General features: G+C 34.3%; 1 long non-coding RNA gene and 1 pseudogene across 2 annotated transcripts in view; both read left to right on the forward strand.

Moving 5' to 3' along the window:
* LOC134807173 (uncharacterized) overlaps positions 1-22,148 on the forward strand; it is a 127,381-nt gene that overhangs the window by 70,489 nt on the left and 34,744 nt on the right. The window contains exons 4-5 of one of the 2 annotated variants that reach the window (XR_010146908.1): positions 4,716-4,761; positions 6,583-6,638. This is a non-coding gene — a long non-coding RNA (uncharacterized LOC134807173). Of the gene's footprint in view, positions 1-4,715; positions 4,762-6,582; positions 6,639-22,148 lie in introns of those variants that run through there. The other variant, XR_010146907.1, reaches the window with a different exon arrangement.
* LOC100613389 (annexin A2-like) lies at positions 12,642-16,649 on the forward strand (annotated as a pseudogene).

Consider the following 22,148-nt stretch of genomic DNA (forward strand, 5'->3'; position numbering starts at 1 on the left):
TTGTTTACACTGTGAGGTGAAAACTGCTGACTCAAGCCTCAGCAATGGCCGATGCCCCTCCCACAACCAAGCTTGAGTATCCCAGATTGACTTCAGACTGCTGTGCTGGCAGCGAGAATTTCAAGCCAGTGGATCTTAGCTTGCTGGGCTCTGTGGGAATGGAATCCACTGAGCAAGACCACTTGGCTCCCTGGCTTCAGCCCCCTTTCCAGGGCAGTGAATGGTTCTGTCTTTCTGGTGTTCCAGGCACCACTGAGGTATGAAAAAATAAATTCCTGCAGATAGCTTGGTGTCTGCCCAAACAGCTGCCCACTTTTGTGCTTGAAACCCAGGGCCCTGGTGGTGTAGGCACCCGAGGGAATCTCTTGGTCTGTGGGTTGCAAATACCACAGGAAAAGCATAGCATCTATGCTGGATAACACGGTCCCTTATGGCACAGTCCCTCAAGGCTTTCCTTGGCTAGGGGAGGGAGTTCCTTGACCCCTTGTGCTTTCTGGGTGAGGTGATGCCCCACCATGCTCTGCTTGCCCTCTGTGGGCTACACCCACTTTCTAATAAGTCCCAGTGAGATGAACTGGGTACCTCAGTTGGAAATGCAGAAATCACCCACCTTCTGCATTGGTCTTGCCGTCAGCTGCAGACCAGAGCTGTTCCTATTTGGCCATCTTGCCAGCCCTCAGTACATGATTAATATACACAATTTCTATTTGTCAATTAAAAAATACATACGTTTTAAAAAAAGAATAGTCTTACTATTTCACTTCTAAGTACATCATGATTAAACTAGCTAATTTCATAGGTCTGGGCAAGTCAGACTATCCTGATTGCTGCTTTCACCCTGCTGCCCATTACAGTAACCAAGCCCAGCCTGCCTTTGGTGGTTGAGTTCCACCACTTGGTCTCTGATACCCCAGGAACCAGTTACTCCCATTGCATTTAGATTTTCCAATTCAGTGACTGCAGTTCCCACTTTGAAGTGTGACATACAGAAAGAGTGAACCCAGAGTTCTTCAAAGATCCTGGGGTTTCTTTCACAAATTTATTTCTCATAGAGTGGTGGAAGATATGTCTTCTGTACCCTCCCAATGTGGGTGGGTAGTTACTAAATTGTAAATTCATTCTAATATTCTAACCTCCTAAGCCTTTGAATCTCTTTCTCTACACTAAACCAAGGTACATCCAGCATTTCCAATTTGCTCACAGTGGACCATCCTTTGGTCCTTGTTCTAACCAGGCAACCAAACTGTAGATCGCTTTCTATCCCCAGAAGCTACAACATCAAATGCAGAATTTCTGCTAAATGAGCACATATCAATAAATATGGCCTAATCCTACATTACCTTTCTGCCACCATTACCCCATACTGTTAGTATCATCCCCACACACATTCTCTGGATTCTGTCTTATAAATTAGAAAACTCAAGAAGTGCTTTGTGAGTGTAGCTTACATCCTCATGGGTCACATTTTACACCTCACTTTTAGAAGTCTACTGAAACTTGAGTCCAATTATAGGTCTGGAAGCAAAGATGAGAGATAAGGGGTGTCCTGAGGAAAATCAGCTTCGAATTACGTGGCAACTAACTTAGGGGAGTCCATTACTGTTGTCATTGCTCAAGGAAGGCAGGGTCAATCCTCTCAGATGGATACAAAGGCCCAGACTATTGTGAGTACAGACAGAGGCAGATACCACTGAGGGTTGAGAGACTGATACCCTTGGGAGTAGTGAGGTCATTGTCACTGTGTCACTGGGGGTGGGGAGACCAATATCTCTGGGAGTGGTGTTGCCATTGTCACCAGAGGTGAAGAGACCAGTGCCACTAGGATTTAGAAGGCCACTTCCATTGGGGGTGAGAAAACTTCTTCCATTGGTATGGAAGACTTAACAGAATTTAGGGGTGAATGTATCTAGTTTCATCAAGATCGTTCCACACATCCCCACTGCAATATATATATAGGATCCCATTTTTTTTTTCCAGTCGATACCCTCACCCTAAGAGTAGAAATCATTCAAAGATGAGAGTTCAACTTGCACTGTAATTTAACCAGTTGCAGGATGAGGTTTTGTGTTTAAGTTTTAGCAATTTCAGCCCTTCAGCTACAGGAAATAAGGGACCCTTTCAGGACACACACAGATGCTCTTAGGTCATTTATTTGGTACTTGAGCTAGGAATTTGAATCCTAGAGCACATTCTTTTCTTTACCAATTCATCCAGTGACATTTTCAGGTGAGATTGGGTGTGTTCAGGGTGGTAGGGCCATAGACATATCCGGTGACATTAGAAGCAACCAACAAACATAATTATATTAATTAGGTTTCCAAAAATGTTTGAAAGTATCATATACAGAGTCACCTAGCTCCTTGTTTCTTATACATGGTTGATTAGAATCATACAATGCAGATATGTTGCATATTTTTTATAAACAGTTCATGCCATGGACTATCAGTGTTCTCTTTACTAACAAAAGAAAGTCATTATTGTCTTTAATCAGATTAGGGAATCAGTTCTAGATACCCCAGAAACAATTCACAAAACTCATCCTTAAAATTTTGTTTTCCTAGAACTACTCTAAACACGAAAATCTGTATTAGCCAGGGTTCTCCAAAGAAGTTAAGAAGGCTGAGGAGTCTCATAATCTGCTGTCTGCAAGCTGGAAGCCCAGGGATGCTAAAGTGCTACTTTGAATAGTTCCAGCTTAAATCTGGTGGCCTGGGAACCATGGAAACCAGTAGTGTAATTCACAGTTCAAGTGCAAAGTCCTGAGAACTGAGGTGTCAATGATATAAGTTCTGGTCCAAATTGAAGGTTCAAGGACCAGAAGCCCTGATGTCCAAGGGCAGGAAAATATCAATGTTCTGGCTCAAGCAGAGAGCACATTTGCTCTTCTTCTGCCATTGGATGATGTCCACTCAAATTGGGGAGATCTTTGCTCAGATTTTTACTCAGTCTATAGATTCAAATGTTAATCTCTTCCAGAAACACCCTCACAGATGTACCGTCTTTCTGAGTATTCCTTAGCCCAAATTGACACCTAAAATTAACCATCACAATATCCAATACTGAACTTATGATTTCAAAATCCACACTGACTTGCATCGCCTAAACATTTTTCCCTTCATGGTAAGTCATTGATCTGTTCTTTTGATTTCGCAGGTCAAAAATGTTAGATAACTTTTTTTTTTTCTTTTTAACAAATGTCACTGTTTCCACCCTGACTATCAGAGTCTACTATTACTAGAGCAATCAAGTTGGTCAGATAATATCAGTTCTCTGCTTTAAAGACTCATAGCTTACTATCTCACGTGGCTTGAGAAATCCAAAGCCCTAGGAATAGCCTGTGGTTACTTATCTCTTGTAAGTCTCCAGCTCACTTGCTTTGCTCCAACCACATTGAACTCTTTGCTTTCTCTATAAAATGTCAGACATGATCCTTCCTTAAGACTCTTGTACTTGCTAATCAATATGCCTCCAGCATTCTTTCCCCCAAATAACCACATGGTTCATTCCAATACTTTCTTAAGTCATTCTTAAACATCAAATTGCCAGTGACACCTTCCCTAACCACTATATAAAAAACAAGACTCCCATCCCAGACACACCCATACACTCACAGACAACCCTCTCTGATACTCACTTTCTTTTCATCTATCTCTAAATTAAATAAATGAATCTATCTATCATCTATCTATCTATCTATCTATCTATCTATCATCTATCTATCTACCTATCTATCTAATCTATTCATCATGAAAATTTTATTACTTTTCTGCCTTACTATGTTAATATAGCTCTTTGTAGTTGGAGGAGTTTTCCTAGTTAGGTTTATTGTTGTTTGTCCCATAACTAGAATAGTACCGGGGCATTACATGTTTTCCCTCATAAGAGGTAAGTCATTCTTTCAGCACAATTGTAGAAAATTGCTGAGTTTCAGTCTATACCTTAATTCTGAAATTTAGCAATCTAAACTTGTGATATATTTCTCTAAGCTGGTTAGACCTGTTAATTTCAGTCCCATCACACCATAGGTCTTGTGTTCACTGTGTTGTGCATATTCTCCTCTAGTAGTGGCAACTCCATCCTGCAAACTTGGCTTTCACAGTGCATTATGGATAATTTTATTAATGGTTTCATCTTGCAAACTATAGGCTGCCAGATCCAATTATCTTAATATGAACCAGGCTTTACTTTTCATTCACACCCGGGCCAGTGACCAATATCAGGTTTCAGGTCTCTTGCCTGTAACACGCTCTAACATAATGTTTTCAAATTCATATTTGAGAGGCAAACAAGATTAACCAACTGAGTAATTGGAATAGAAAAAAATGTACTTCAAAACATGATATTTCTCCAAAAATGTTTGGTGATTTATGAAGCAAGGTTCATGAAAAGGGCAGGAAATAATGGAAACTAAGAGGTTGGAACTACAACCAAAATCATGCTTTGGGTCCACACAATGGTAAGTTTCCCAAATAAACAATGAGTGTCAAATTCAGAGCATGAGAGAAAGTGTGAAATATTTACTGTTCCAATTGTTTTTTTCCTTTTCCACCTTCTTCCTGATCAATCAGATGCTCATATTATAAAGTTAACTTTAGTGTTACTTTTTATTTGTTTATATTTAGCAACGTTGAGTGAGTTATTTAAATTCTTTAAATTTCCTTAGGAGTTAATACAGTATCAGTAACAGACCAATATTTTGGGAATTATATTAACAGGTCTAATTTCTTGGTGTTTGGAGGTATCTCACAGCCTACATGAAAGGTAAGAAATCTCCCGAAACTTACACCACAGATTAGTAACTTTTCTATTCATTTTGCGTATTTTCCATTGCATTTCTCCCTTTGAGACATTAATACACCATGCAAAATAAAGTTTATATGTTTCAGAAGTAAAATAGCAAGTTACCATAATTTTTTCCCTAAACATTCCAATGTCTTTGTTTTCATCATGATATATATTACTCAATGTTTCTCTTCACTTAAGAAAATACAATGCAAGTCTGACCTGATCTATCTTAAACTTCATAATGGGGCTGACATTTTGCAGTGACAATAGCATTGTGTTTCTGGGTCAAAGTTAAATACTACTAACATTTCTTTTATTTATGGAGGAAAGAAAAGACAGCACTGCCATATGCTTTAATCATTTACGTGAGTTGCTTAACAAAAATTTGAAAGGCCTTCAGGCTCAAGCAGTGTTTGCTGTTGAGCATTCAGTTGCAATTGCATGCTTCCTAACTGAGCTGAAAACAGCCTACAACTAAATATCCATTTCAATTTCCTAAGCTTGATAACTTAGAGTTACATTTGGAGTAATTCTATAGCAGGGCAAAGGAGATGGATATTCTAGAAATACTAATAATTTGGCTTGAAAGTCAAGTTGAAATTCACTTAATGATATTTGAGAAACATATTTTACCTAGACATAGGTGAGACATAAATAACATGATGCCTAGTATAATTAAAACACTGAATATATTTTCTTTGTAGACTATATGTACACAGAAAAGTAAGGTAGTAAGTCAGTTATCCTGGTTATTTATGTTAAATAAGGACTTTGCTTGGTTTGGACTATTGGAACAATTTCTAGTTTTGAATGCAAATATAATTCTCTATTTTCTATTTCATTTTTGAAGTAACTTTTTACCAAGAAAACAATGAAACCTTAATAGATTGACCCACTCTGCTATGCAACCTTTTAATACCTATAGTAAATCCAGTGAATTTGAATTGAAACAATTGGTAACTAAGGCATAAAACTCATTTTTATATATTTTGCTCTTATTTTAAATTGTTTTTATGAATTTTTAATGAATTCAGGGTATACTTATTTCAAGGAATGTTATTATATCTCAAATTTAATACATAGAAATATAAATACTTTCTACTTTCAAACAATTACTCATTAAGTTAACCACTGTAACTCAAAATTTATGGGGTTTTTTTACATATACACATATGGGTGTGTATGTAAAACATGGTAGCAATCATATAAATTAGCATTTTTACTCAATGTTATTTACATGTTAAACATTTTCTATGTTGAAAAAAATCTTCATAATTATAATGTTAATGGCTACCCAATTATCTCTATGTTCAATTGTAATTTAAACCATATTTCTATAATTGTTTTCAGTTTCTCAAAATAGTTTGTTATTAAGCCAGAATGTTCTGTTGAATATTTTCTTTAGCATAATTTCTTAGGTGTGAAATTACAGATATATGGTAACATTTTCCTCATTCTTTCTGTGTATCATCACTACGGTTTACATGTGTTTTACCATTTTACCTAAGCAGGTTGTATATACAGTGTTGAGTTTTATCATTTAAAATATTTGGTATGAAGTTATTTCTCAAGTGGAATTTTTCGTCTCTCTCTCAAACATAGTCCCACTTTGTCTAAGCTTTTCTATCTTCCTCTGCATGTGAAGAGGAATTTCTAATTGGATATAGGCACAAACAATTGTGTTTAGGATTATTTTATATTAAAATTAAGATGCTTTCTTCTGTTTCGTCTCTTATAATTCTTCTTTTTGTGTTTTATCTCCATGCCAATTTTACATGGCTGTGTGTGTGGACTCAGAGTGCCTCTTGAGGACCAGCCAACTTTTTTCTCTCTGCTGCATACCTAAGTATTCAGTTCCAAATATTTTAATTGGCATGGGGAAGTAATAAATAAATAAATAAATAAATCTTTCTTAGAACTTAAATTTAAGTCGTTTTAATTCTATATTTTTACCATGAATTGAATAAATAAATATTTAAATACATTCATGAACTAATGGATAAAGAAAAGTTTATATATTAATTAATACATTGATTTGATTCAACTAGGACAATATAAAGACCTGATTTGTTTGTATTTAATTAGCAAGCCATTATTCCAGCATTATAGATTGTTATAGCAATAGCCCTCAATTTAATCATGGCTGTTTGTATCCATGCTCTTGAGAAGACTAAAATCCATTTATACTTAACTTGGTCACATGACTTGCTTTGGACAGCAAGCCCTGGGGTAACAGGTATATGTGATAGAAGGAGGGACTTCAATGTGCTTCTGCTTTGGAATATACCTTACTTTGCTGTTTCTTTGAAAACTATGATCACCCCCGTGCAAATGAGTCCCAGGCTAGCCTGATGGTCATAGCCACAGATGATAGGAAGCACTGACCCCCAGACCTGTGGGTTAGTTCATTCTAGACAAATCAGCCCCAAGCTGACTGTAGGTGATGTGGAAGCTCCAACCTTACCAGTGGAAAAACCACCCAGCTGATTCAAACCCATACTGACATTGGACAGAATTGATTCTTGTTTTTAGGCATTGAGTTTTGGGGTAGGTTATTTCACAGCAAAAGCAAACAATGACATCCCGCTGTAAACTGTTTGTTACCACAATACTACAATGTCAGTTGAGTGTAAGGATTGATATTTGATATTATTTATGATATAGTGTCTAATCATTCTAGATGTTGGTATCCTTATATTTTTTATAGTGCTACTTTAAGGAAATTCTGGAAAAATTTCCTAAATCAATGCCAGAAATGAGACATTTTTGTAGGAGATATGTGTTTGCTATGGTCTCATGGATTCTGTTGCCTCTAGTGAACCAATCGGTTAACTCACAAGAAAGAACAAAACAAATTAAAATTAGTGAACACTCTACATATTATATAGAATATCAGCAGGATGTTGTTTTGTGCAACTGTGTCTATGATTGTGATGAATTAGTAAAACTTACGTATGTAATGGATCCAAAACTTGAATTTACTGTTTTATGTCTCTGTTAATTCTATATGTTAGAAAGCAGCAATGATCAGTATTTGATGTAAGGTATGTCAAAATTTTTCCTTGACTTTTTGCCACTTAACTTTCATAATATTAGTCAAGATGGAAAGGCAACTTGAACAATTTCTTGTAATGAAAGTACCATCATTTATAGAAGTATCTCTTAGGCATTCACAACTACCTGAAGTAGTCATCTCTAGAATAACTCCCTCATGGTCTATCACTCTCTAACACAGTGAAATAAAATAAGGCCAGATAAAAAGAAATATTTCCTTAGGGAATTGTTGCAACTGTGATTTTTTTGAATAGTTGAATAGTATTAATCTTAACTATAAACAAATGTAGTACTTAAAAATAAATTCTCAATTTGACATGCTAAATAAATTCCAAAGTTTGGAAACTTGTTGCCAGTCCATCAATCACCTTTCTTGAGTGCCTGCTATGCAGGGAGTGTCACACAAGTTCAGTGAACATCTATCACACAATTTCATGACAATGAATGTTAAAACTTAACTGTTTCCCATGGTGATTTTACGTATCTTTCATTTGTTCTAATCTGTCTATACTGTTCACATTCCATTTTATCCTCCTGGAACTTCTGCTTCTGATTCTAAATCGCCCAAGTGAAACTAAACATTTCTTCAAAAGAATGGTAGCTCAGTTATAGATATATTTAGCCAATTCTTCTGAGTCCTGTTTTAGCAACATGTCAAATCATTTAAAATGGGAAAAATGACAGATTGGGCTTATGAGGATGAAAACAATCTGGAAGATACTAGGATGGTCGAAATTCTTTAAAATCCATTGAATGGAAGTGAAATGCCACTAATTATGAATATTCCATGTAACACAGAAAGCAAATTTTCTTTTTATTTTATGGACATTTATTAGCAACTTATTTCATGAGCATTTATGAATTTTTTTCCATTAATTACAAATAAGACATGACAAAATCACTGTTTTACATCCATCTCTTCATACAGTGGTCCCAACTGTATCACAGCAAAACTCAAAGGTTTACCTCTTGATTTAGGATAATGCCTCATCATCAGCATCAGGATTATGAACATGATTAAAATATTAAAAATTAAAATTTTTAACCTTATTAAAAGTTTACTACTTTTTAAAACCATCAATAATTTAAATATATATTTGATAAAATAAAAAATAAAATTATTTTAATATAAAATTAAAAATTAAAAATAAAAAAATAGTTGCTACCTAGCTCCCACCTTAATTATGCCTTGTTTTAAGATAAAGTGCATATTTTTAAAAGAAAATGTTAATAATTTTTACTGCATGAAAGAGTCACAACATACTCTTAAAATAATGCTTAATTTTCATGTGTATTTAAAGACTAGAAATATTCTTTAATTTATTTTAATTAGACAATATGGTATTAATTTAATTTAATATGGTTTAATTTAATATGGTTTAATTTAATATGGTGTTATCAAATTTGTGGTCAACTATTCTCATATTGTAAAAAGTTCACATGTGTAATTCAAATATTTTTCAGGTTTGAATTATATGATTAAAATCATTGACCTAAAAAAAATCCAGTTAGTTCTTTCTTAGTATCCTTACATCAAAAGTATATTAAGAATCATTTTAATAATTTATTCTCATCTACTGCATTCAGTAAAAAAAGAACCTTACTCTTGAATTCAAAAATTTCTATATCTAGATATTAAAACTTTCTTTGAAAGATGAATTATTCATTCATTTAACAAATAATTGTTCAGCATCTACTATATACTCAACACTGTTACTATTTCATCTAGATAAAAAGTCACTTTTTTTTCTATCAGGAATGCATATTATTAACTCTGATAATTCAAGCCACATGAAACTGCATTTTAAAAATTAGATTGTGGAAGAAAAACCCAGGAAGTTTTTGGTAAAATTAGGTATCACAAACTGTTATAAAAGTGCACTTGCAAAATATATGCATTTTATTAAAAAATAGAAATAATTGCTTTTGTCTTTTTGAGATCAATGAATTGAAGTGAGGGTAAAGATACATAGACTTAGAGTTAGCCTAACTTGGCTGTAGATAATATTTACATAGTCATAGAAGTGGAAATGTGGCTATTGGGTTTCAACTTTAGAATTTATGGAAGAATCAATGTTTGAAAAACTTGGTTATGGTTGCAGGAAATAAATAAATATTCTAGCAACGTGAATGATAGAAAATAGAAGAGGGAAGGAATACATTTACTAATAGAAAGAAGAATAGATGAAAGTACTAAAACCCTTATTTTCTAATATGAAGACATGGTGAGTTAAGAGACACTGTCATAAGTTAATGGGATAATTAATTTTTTAATTAAGATAGGAAGGTAATCTACACAAAACTAAACATAGTACACTATTGACTATGGGAGTATATCACAGGAAAATAGGGCTTAGCATGATGCAGGCTTTTCTCTATCTTTAATTGTTGAGCATTAATATATGTTTTTCTAAATTTGATAAATTCAGAAATAAAGATGTTAACACATGATGAAGAATTATGTGGAAATCACCAGAAATATTAAAGTGACAGAAATGGAATGAGTTGCTACTAGGAGTGAAATTGGAGGTGCCTTAACGTGGACCGTGATATTTGATTAGACACCATCTGTTTGTATTACTTTTTGTTTCAGATATTATTTTTAACATAAAAAAGGAAAAAACCAACAAATATTAACATCAAAGAAAAGTAAAAGTAAAATTTACATAATTTTACTTTTCTTAAATTTTCTTTCCTCAAAGTTTCCCAACTCTTCCTTCCAACCAATGTAAACATGCAGTGCAAATCTATTGTATGATTATTAGTTAGAAATAATGTCAACAAACTTCAAGCCATCATTCAAATTCTCTTTTATGCTAACTAAAGTCAATACTGTAGACTTATTTGAAGTGATTATAATAATATTCAAAGAGAAGGAGAAACTGATCTGCCTCAATTATTTCTCTAGAGAGCTGCATTTTATTTAAGTATTTGCTAACACTTTCTTCTGGGTAAGCAAGAAAGCACTTTCTTCTGGGTAAGCTTCTGGGTAAGCTTCCTTTTGGCAAGCACACTAATTCAAGTGTTTTGAAATATAATGTTTTTAGTTATTTGGTGATATTTTCACAGGATTAAGAATCAACTGATTTGCACTGTGTTTTTATGTGGCAAACATAGAAAGAAAACATATTTTATTGGTCCTAACTTATAACTGATTATAAGATGCACTAAGCAAAAACAGAAACACTAAAGGAGAGAAGAAAAGGCCCCAAGTAAATTATGACCTGCACACACTACTATTTAATAGAAAATAGAAGTTAAAATATAACTTAGAATATAGTGTTACAAAATACTGTATGTAGAAAAATGCTTTTTTTCCACAGACATAAAGCATGCCTCCTCATAGAGATACAGTACACTACAATTTCTAGCTACATGCATAATTCTAAATTTTCATAGTAGTCATTATTTAAAAAGTAGAAAAAATGAGTGAAATTAATTATATTTCATGTAACCCCATATATTCAAAATATTATCATTTCAGCATGCATTCTATGTAAAAATATATTAATGCTATATATTTTAATTTTGCACTAAGTTTTTGAAATATAATCTGTAGTTTATATTACAACACATTCTGATTAAGAATAGCCATATTTTAAGTGTATCATAACCACATGTGGCCAGTAGCTAACCTGTTGGACAGCACAGATACAGATCCGTTCTATCTTCACAGAATATTCTATTGAAGAGTGCTGACCTGGAGGGGAAGTGAAAATAAAATAGACATTAATAATAAAGTGTGATAAATGGTGTACAGAGCAAAGGCAACAAATTCAGCCTTGGATGTTAGGAAATACTCCTAGAAATGACATCCCCTTATTCTCCATACATGATATATCTGCAGGAAACCTCTGATTAATTTTGAAATTTAGATACTTATGTTCACTGGGGTAAAAGTTCTTACTTCCAATTATTATTAGCAAAGATAATTTCTATTTATGAATCTAATTAATTTCCTAATATAAATTAGTCAAATCTAGCATTAAGGCACTAGAAAAGCAAATCATATATGAGCAAAACATTTCAATGTTTCAAAGATGGTTTCATTCAAAATGTGCAGAGAAAGCCAGCTATGGTATGATTAAGTTTGTTGCTATTATCTGGCCAGGTGCAGTGGCTCACACCTGTAATCCCAAGGTGTGAGGATGACTTGAGCCCAGGAGTTCAAGACCAGCCTGGGCAACATAGTGAGACTTCATCTCTACAAATTAAATTAATTAATTTAAAAAGATTGTCCATATTTTCAATCTGAAATATGAGAAAATTATATAATATTTATGACATTTCTCATAAGAGAGTTTTCACAGTGCAGTATTCCCCCCTTATTTGTGATTTCACTTCCCTTGGTTTTAGTTACCCACAGTCAACCACAGCCTAAAAATAGGTGAGTAAGTATAATAAGACATTTTGAGAGAGAAAGAGATCACATTCATATAACTTTTGCTTATGGTAAATTGCTATAATTATTCTGTTTCATTAATTATTGTTGTTAACCTCTTACTGTGCCTAATTTATACATTAAACTTTTTATTGTAGATATTTATGTATATGAAAAATATACACAGGTTTCCATGCATGTAGGAAAAAAAACAGAGTTTAGTGCTGTCCACTGAACTAAATCTTGAAGCATGTAATCCATAGATAAGGAGGACTACTGTTATGTTTGTGAACATATACAGTATGTTCAGTTAAGGGAGGTCCTGTTTAATTAGGCTTCTGAAATTATTTGAAAACATTACATCTATAATAGATAGCAGAAATTCAGTGATGTAGTACTCTTGTATGTATTTTTCTCCAGGCAAAAAGCCACATTACACGTGTGTGTGAAAACGTGTGTGTCTGTGCGTGTGTGTGTGTTTGTGTGTGTGTAACCTAACAAATAGATTCTAGAAACCAGTCTTGAAAGCAAAGAGAAGATGGGGACTTGGTAATGAACTGACCTGTGGTGATTATTATAGTTCAGCAAACTGTACAATGCTGGAAAAGCCAGTTTCTATAGTGTTTTTTTTAAAAGTGTGTTTGTCGAAATTACTTTGATGATTGCCAAATATAATGATTTTTCCTAATGTATATTAAAGCAAAGTGCTTAAATAGAAAGTGGCATATCTCCCTTACTTTCCCTAAGAAAATGACCATTATTGCATATAACAATGAATAAAATTTTACTGAATTTTTAATCTTCATATTCAAATTATATCTGAGTCTTTGAATTTCAAAAATAGGATAGATGATTCTACTTTCAAAATCTTTACTTGCAATATCTTGAGATTACAGGAGCAGAATTGCTAAACACCTGGCAAGTCTTACTTTTCTCTGGCTGGAAAGCTCCACACTTCCTGTCCCTTACAGGAAGGTGAAAAAACATATGAATGGTTAAGAAAAGGGGATGAATGAGAAGATAAGGAAGAAGAGGAGAGGCGAGAAAGGAGAGAAAGAAGAAAGGTCAGCACAACTTTTAAATGGGGTGGCCCTTGAAGGTAGAGGATTAAAGGAATCCTGACTTCCTTGACTCCTTCAGTCCTTAAGGTCTCAGCAGTACCTAGAGGATGGCTTATCTCGTGGTTAGAATATTCCAGAAAAACACACTAGAGGAGGGATTTTATGGCTTTAGCCTGTGAGTAAAAGGAATGCTGCTGTCAGTTTTCTATCCAGCACTATTTCTAACCTCTTATTCAATAAATTGTTACCTTAGTCATTAATTTCTCATGTGTAACATGGCTTTTTGCCTGAAGAAAAATACAGGAGTACTACATCATTGAATTTCCATCATCTATTATAGGTGTAATATTTTCAAATAATTTCAGAAGTCTGGTTAAACATGACCTCCCTTAACTGAAGCAGCAGTGAGTGTTTGTCATAAAATTTTTCTTACCATGAAGAATTTCCACAGTATCACTTTAGTAGTTTCCATTCTTCTTCCTACTCCTCTAATTATATTTACTCATCATATTTTTAAATAAAATTATAATTGGCAGAGATTGATGAAGAAAAAGATGAAAAATATAAAAGACATGAGATGTTGACAGTATTTCTAATCATTTCTTACACTGAATTAAAAACACATAGAGAAAACTGCATAAAATCTAAGCATGCAGCTAAAAAGTTATTATATAGTTAACACCCCTATAACCACTTTCAAGGTCAAGATGTGAAATAATATGAGCACCCTGCACACCCATTCAAATCACAAACTGGTCCATTTCTTCTAAAGGCAATCACTATCCTCAATGTAAAGGTAATAACCATTCACTTTCTTTGTAGTATTACTGCCTAAAGAATGATAACTCAATGGAATCATTCAGTTTTGCCTATTTTTGAGCATTATATAAATGGAATAATACATTATACATAAATGTGGGTCTGAATTCTCTTGCTCAATGTTATACTTGTGAGATCAGTTGAAAGTAGTGTGTGTAGTTATAGTTCCATTTTCCTGTGATTGTTGTAAAGCATTTCAGTTGATGAATATATCCACAATTTATACACCAGTTTTCCTGTTAATGGACATTTGGATAGTTTCCAGTTTAGGGCTTTTATGATGAATGCTGTGAATATTCTTACACGTTTCTGAGTTCATATATAAATACATTCCTGTTGTCTATATACCTATGAGGAAATAGTTGCGTTTTTCATATTTTTAAATTACTAGATAATATCACACTGTTTTCCAAAGCGATAGCATGGATTTATATCCCCTAAAAGAAATAGTATGAGTTTTTGTATGTTCATACAAACACCGGGAATTTAATTTTATCTTCTTTTTTGGGTGCAATTTATTGAAACTTTAATATTCTTTTCCTTGATGACTAATGAAATTGAACAACTTGTTTTCAATTGTTTTACTGTACATGCCAATTTCCTCTTTATTCACATTTTTTACCCTTTTTTGTTTGTTTATATTTTTCTAATTGATTTGTAATTCTTTAGGTTTTCTGATTATGTGTCTTTTATTTAGAATTTTCAAATATGGTTTCAGACTTTAACTTTTTTGTGATCAAATCTTTATGACAAAAGCTTACATTTAAAATTTATGATGAGGCCAGGTGCAGTGGCTCACGCCTGTCATCCAGCACTTTGGGAGGCCGAGGTGGGTGGACCACTGAGGTCAGGAGTTCGAGACCAGCCTGGCCAACATGGTGAAACTCCATCTCTACTAGAAATACAAAAAATTAGCTGGGCGTGGTGGCCGGCATCTGTAGTCCCAGCTACTCAGGAGGCTGAGGCAGGAGAATCACTTGAACCTGGGAGGCAGAGGTTGCAGTGAGCTGAGATCATGCCATTCCACTCCAGCCTGGGCAACAAGAGTGAAAGTCTATCTTAAAGAAAATAATAATAATAGTAATAATAAAAATAAAAACATAATAAAAATAAAAATAAAAAATAAACTTAATGATCAGTGCTTTTTGTGTTCTGTTGAAAATTTTTGGCTCAGCATCTGGGGACGCTCTCATCTCTCAGCGCCTGGCCCAGCTTCCTTCAAAATGTATACTACTTACGAAATCCTGTGCAAGCTCAGCTTGGAGGGTGATCACTCTACACCCTCAGGTGCATATGGGCCAGTCAAAGCCTACACCAACTTTGATGCTGAGGGGGATGCTTTGAACATTGAAAGGACCATCAGGACAAAAGGTGTGGGTACGTTCACCATTGTCAACATTTTGACCAACAGCAGGAATGCTCGGAGAGAGGATGTTGCCTTTGCCTAGCAGAGAAGGACCACAAAGGAATTTGCATCAGCACTGAAGTCAGCCTTACTGGCCACCTGGAGACAGTCATTTTGGGCCTATTGAAGACACCTGCTCAGTATGATGCTTCTGAGCTAAAAGCTTCCATGAAGGGGCTGGGAACTGAGGAGGACTCCCTCGTTGAGGTCATCTGCTCAACAACCAACCAGGAGCTCCAGGAAATTAACAGAGTCTACAAAGAAATGTACAAAACTGATCTGGAGAAGGACATTATTTCGGACACATATGGTGACTTCTGCAAGCTGATGTTTGCCCTGGCAAATGTTAGAAGACCAGAGGATGGCTCTGTCATTGATTATGAACTGATTGACCAAGATGCCCGGGATTTCTGTGATGCTGGAGTGAAGAGGAAAAGAACTGATGTTCCCAAGTGGATCAGCATGATGACCGAGCAGAGCATGTCCCACCTCCAGAAAGTATTTGATAGGTACAAGAGCTACAGCCCATCAAGAGAGAGCATCAGGAAAGAGGTTAAAGGAGACCTGGAAAATGCTTTCCTGAACCTGGTCCAGTGCATTCAGAACAAGCCCCTGTATTTTGCTGATTGGCTGTACTACTCCATGAAGGGCAAGGGGACTCAAGATAAGGTCCTGATCAGAATCATCATCTCCTGCAGTGAAGTGTACATGTTGAAAATTAGGTCTGAATTCAAGAGAAAGTATGGCATGTCCCCGTACTATTACATCCAGCAAGACACTAAGAACGACTACCCAGAAAGCACTGCTGTACCCGTGTGGTGGAGATGACTGAAGCCCAACATAGCTTGAGCTTCCAGAAACGGTGCTCCCCACGCTTCCAGTTAAGAGGTCTAGAAAACCAGCTTGCGACTAACAGTCCCTGTGGCCGTCCCTGTGAAGATGACACTAGCATTGCCCCCAACCTCATTTTAGTTGCGTAAGCATAGCCTGGCTTTCCTGTCTAGTCTCTCCTGTAAGCCAAAGAAATGTACATTCCAAGCAGTTGGAAGTGAAGTCTATGATGTGAAACACTTTGCCTCCTGTGTACTGTGTCATAAACAGATGAATAAACTGAATTTGTACTTTAGAAACAAAAAAAGGAAAATGTTTATATACCTTGAAGTTATGAATATATTTATCTATATTAACTTTTGGATCGTTTAGTATTTTGCTTTTTGTATTTTATTCTATATTGACATGACTCACATGTGAGTCTTTTTTTTTCCAAATAAGCCTATCTAATTTTCTCATTACCATTTACTAAAATGATTGTATGTATACTAAATATTGTAACTTTATATTACAAAATTGTATCTGTAGAACAAGTCATGCCACATTGTTATTCTTCAAGGAAACCTTGACAAATTCTATCCTTTCAATGTTCAAAAGGAAATTAAATAAGCTTGGCTAGGATTTACAGATCTGTTATAATTTTGAACTGTAATCAATATGGGTAAAATTGTCATTGTTACAAATGAATCTTATAATCCTGATGATAACATAATACTTTATTAATTCAGATATTTTTAAATTTCTCTAGTGATATTTTATAGTTTGTCCAAATAGGTTGTTTGTTATATTTGTTTGATTTATTTGTAGATCTCTTATATTTTAATAACATTTAAATTGCATTTTAATATGTAATTGTTAATTGTTAATTATTGCAATAGACATACAATATATGTCTGTTTGTTTACTCTTGCTCATTACCTTATAAAAAGTTATACAAATTTGAAAATTACATAAGTGTTCTTTTTATGCACTTCTTTTTATGGATTTTATGCACAATCATATTATTTTACAAAAGTGAAATTTTATTTATTCCTTTTAAATATGTATATCTCTTTTTTTCTCCTGACTTACTTCACTATCTAGAACCTCCAGCATTATATAGAATATATAATACTCAAAAACTGGCAGGGTACTAAAGGTCCACTTCTGTCAGCACAGGCTCCTAGAACTGTAAGTTTGCATTAGCACCAATTCACGTGTTGTTGCATTTCTCCAATTAATTGTAAATTCCATTTGGAAGAGCAAATGGAAATATGTGACTGAATCCAGGCTGAGGATTTACAGAAAAGAGCTGATGAATTAAGAATTCTGGCAAGGGAGTCTTTTGGGTGGTCACTCATGGAATGCTGGCTCCACAGGAAAGTAAGTGTTCTCTTTCTAAAGAACATCAGCTGACTCCAAGTAAAAGAAGACTCAGAGGATGTCTTGATGGTGATGAATGGCTTGTTGTTAGTTTTAGAGTAAGAAATTTTGAAGAAGATGGGTTGTGTTCAGAAGGAATGTTATTGAAGTACACTAGGTTTAAGAAGTAGAAGACTTCTGAATAATTTATGGTTATAAAATCTTTTGAATTTTAATATGACTCAAGTTCTAGTTCCTTGCATACAATTAAGGAATTGAGTCAATAATGATTTTAGAATCCAATCTTCATTATTAAGGCAATAATAACTTTGCTTCTGACTAAGAAAGAATAGCTTGCTGTAGTCCAATGTTTCTACAAGTGGAAAAGCCAAATAACATTTAAAACAAAGCAGAACAAAACAAAAGTTATTTCAAGGCAATACAAAAGTAATACAGGAATAATATGAGAGACCAAGATTCCAGAGTCATATATCTTGGAAAGATGAGCTAATAGCTAGTTACATTTCTTCATGGAACATGCAAATGCTTATTACAAGGTAATGGACTATGATTCCAGGCAAAGAGCTGAGCTGGAGGGCCACAAAGGTAGGTAGGAGGCAGGAAAACTAAAAGACTAAAAAGTTGGGTTCTTGGAAGAAGGTAGGAGCAGAGAACAGAACTGATGCTGTTCTGGTTGCTATTACTGCATGATAAAAATCCTCAAAACGTAACACCATCAAACAATGAACCCTTTTATTTTGCTCATGATGTTACATGTTTGGAATTCAAGAAGGCTTTAGCTGGGCAGCTTGAAGTGTCTCACCTGGTTGTAGTCGTTGTCAGCTGGGCCAGTCATCTGATATTTGGAGTTAAATATGCATCTAATATGGCTCATTCTCACGGCCATTAATGCTAGGGTTCACCAAGGAATTCAGCTTAATCTGGTGACCAACGAGGCTACACAAGTCCTCTTCATCATAGCAGCCTCTTGGCATTCAGATATTTTACATAATGGCTGGATTCCCAGGAGAACCAAACTAAAGTTCTCCAATATGTCACAAAATTCAGTGAGTGCCTGGAAGGCAAAAGCTTTTTTTGTTGTTGTTTGCTGGTTTTTTGTTTTTCTTTTTTTCTTTTTTATAAGACTCCTAATCCTCTATTACCTTCTTCCAAGTCTTCAGCTCCTGTTTCAAATTGTTTTTGACATTCTTGAACACACACCAATAATAATGATAATAATAATAATACTATTAGTAGTAGTAATAATAATAGCTAAAACAGATAGGAAGACATGATTTAGGTGCTATTAGGAGCGCTTTACTCTATTAACTTCCTTAATCCTCACCACAATCCTATTAGGTAGGAATGATTGTTACCCATCTTTCACAGTTGAAGAAACTGAGTCACACAGAGGTTAAAAAACTTGCCAAAAATCACAAAGCTAGTAACTTGCAAAGTCTGGATTTGAATTCAAGCAATGTGACTGGAGACTCCACGCTCTTTAACACTGTACTCTACTCATACACACTTTGGACTCATTAGGGCAGTTTGAAAACCAGATGCTGATAGGCATTAGGATCTAGACAGAGGGGATATTATTTTGCTTGATTTTCAAATAGTAGTCTGATGAGGAACTATTTAAATGATTTTTAGGGATCTTACTGAGAATAAAGAATGGAGTCAGGCTTGAAACACGGGTTTTCATACAGGACTAGAGCACTCTCTATGAACCAAATTACGAGTCTAGAAAAATTATTCCATGCTACTAAGACAAGTTGGGTGACTTTGGAAACTTTAAAATCTGCTCTTGAGGGGATAAATGTATCCCTGTCCTAATCTCACACCCATGTACACTTCCCCTACTGTCCAAACAAAGCCGAAACTCCTTCAAGTTATTTGGGTCATAAAAGCAAGTTTGTTTTATTGTTTCTCTTTCTATTTTCATCTTGAATCTTCTTCTCTTGCTGTATGCTTGTGATATAAATTATAAATTTAATTATAAATTTAAATTATAAATTATAATCCTGAGAAAGGTTAACTGACTTGTTAGAAAGGCTATAGAAGCTGAGATACTTACTGTCCCCTTGCGCTTGTTCATGCAGCAACAGTAGTCAGCTGGAGAGTGCCCCATGTATCCCAGCCTCTCTCTCTCTCTCAGGTAGTGGTGATGAATTTGAACTACCATTTCTATACTGAGGTAAAAGCTGTCTGCTTATTACAGCAGCGAGAGGACCCCCATGGGTGCAGTGAATGGCACTTACATCATACATTTTCCTTGGGTGTAGCAGAACTTGTTCAGAGTGGATGCTCTTGGTACATGTAGCATGACTGATAGTTTTATGCTCAGCCTTTATAGGTCCACAAAATCATATAAGTAAATAATTCTATTAACTGCCAGGACTTCCTTGGAAATCACTGGGTATGTTTCTATGGGTCTTTACAAATTCCTCCATGACTATATAAGAATCTATATACACCGGAATAACTTAGGAAAAAGGTAAATAACCCTAATTTGCTTTCTGTGGCTTGATTTTTTTTATCCTCTTCTTCTTCTTTCTTTCCCTATCCTTCTTTTTCTATAACTTGCTACCGTTGAAACATAATACATAAAGGGAGTACCACATCTTTAGAACATGAAGCAAGGAAGTGAAGATACTTTGCCGATCAAAAACTAATCATTAAAAAATGGTTAAGAAATAGAACTAAAGAAAAATATTCAAACAATGAAGGTCCTAAATTAAAATAGACACAAAAAGCTTACTTTGTAGACTTCAGCATTTTATGGTTGGTACACACCTTACACGTAAAATTAATTTTCTGGAACGTTGCTCATTAACATTTTTATTGTTTGCCATATTTAAAAATAATATCGTTATGTACCATTGGATAAAACTAATAGTGCATTAAAATGGTCTCACCTTAAATCAGAGACAGTTTGCTGTAACAAGAATTTTTAATTCTCTAATGACTTTTTTCTCTGCTATGAAAAGAAAAAGCTTCTATATTAAAATGATGTACACGGGCAAAAGGAAATTTATGATCTAAACTTGCTTCCAATCATTTGTATTGATCTGTTTTGTTTCCATTCTGCTGAAGCTAATGGAAATCATTTGTCACCTGACTTGTCCCAGCTGATTTGAAAAAAAACACTGGACCATTTATCAGGCCAGCTGAAGGTCTGATACAAGTGTGCTTGTCTGCAATCGCCAAGATACATTGAGTTTCTAGGCAAGTAGTGAATATATTAGGCTATATTGGTCATAGGCTTAAACAAATAAATTAAATATGAATGCATACATAATGCATTGTAATAAAACACTAAATAGGAAACTTATATTAGCCAGTAGAATACTCTACTTACAAGTAAGATTTTAACAGTTTTTATTTTGTAAGAGCTAAAATTAAAATATAATTATTTAATATTAATTCTGGTAATAGTGTATACTGGATACAAAAGTAAAACATCATTACAACGCATTAAAGTCGATAAACAAGCTGCTTTTCTGACACAGACATTCTTTTGAGGTAGACTTTTCCCTTTGAAGAACATTTTTGGTGAGTCAAACATTTAATCCATGTAATTTCATAAATGATAATTTGTTTTAAATTCATTTACATAAAAATAAAAGGTGTGTTTCTCTGCTTGTGTGTATGTAAGAGATTTTAAAGAGTTGATCTTGAGAAGTCAATTACGTTCTGTGTAATTTTCAAATTCTCATAAACACACTACCCCATTTATCCCAACCCACATACTTCAGCTGAAGGTGAAAAGAAAATATGTCTCACAAATCTTTTGTGATATTCTTTCAGGCTATTAAAGAGCAAAAATCTTTGTAAGAATAATTTATTCAAACTTTGTCATTATGGTATTTCATGTTTAAAATGTATCTCACATTAGGACAAATTTACCCATGAGTTAAACTCATATATAAAACAACATTATAGAGCCCAGTAAAGAGTTAACTACTTTCCAGAGTTGCACTGTATACTTAATATATGTAATGAGCATTCATTTCTATTTATTTTCTAATGTACTATTTTTTTCTATATCTCCTGCATCCCTTCTCTGGTAATTGTTCACTATCAATTTGAACAGAGTTTCAGAATTTGCATTTAAATACTAAAACTGAAGAGGAGAGTATGGTTCATTCATTCACTCTTCATTTATTTAACAAGTGTTTATCAAATACTTCTAGGAAGCAGGAATTCTGATAGATATGGGGATACAATGGTGTGAAAAAAGAATATATTCATGTTCTTTTAGAACATAAACAGGAACTGAGTAAAAGGATATAATTCATTTCATACGCTGTCCTTGTTTGATGACAAGTTCATGACATAAAGTTATTTGATAAAATATAGGAACATGTGAGCTAACTCAGGCTGTTCTTGATATTTGTTTCTTTTAGTCATCCAATTGTTAAACAGTACATTTTGATCAAAAATTTTTACAGGCTAATTACAATTTTCT

This window comes from Pan troglodytes, chromosome 8 (genome assembly GCF_028858775.2).
Source record: "Pan troglodytes isolate AG18354 chromosome 8, NHGRI_mPanTro3-v2.0_pri, whole genome shotgun sequence".
Taxonomy (NCBI): domain Eukaryota; kingdom Metazoa; phylum Chordata; class Mammalia; order Primates; family Hominidae; genus Pan; species Pan troglodytes.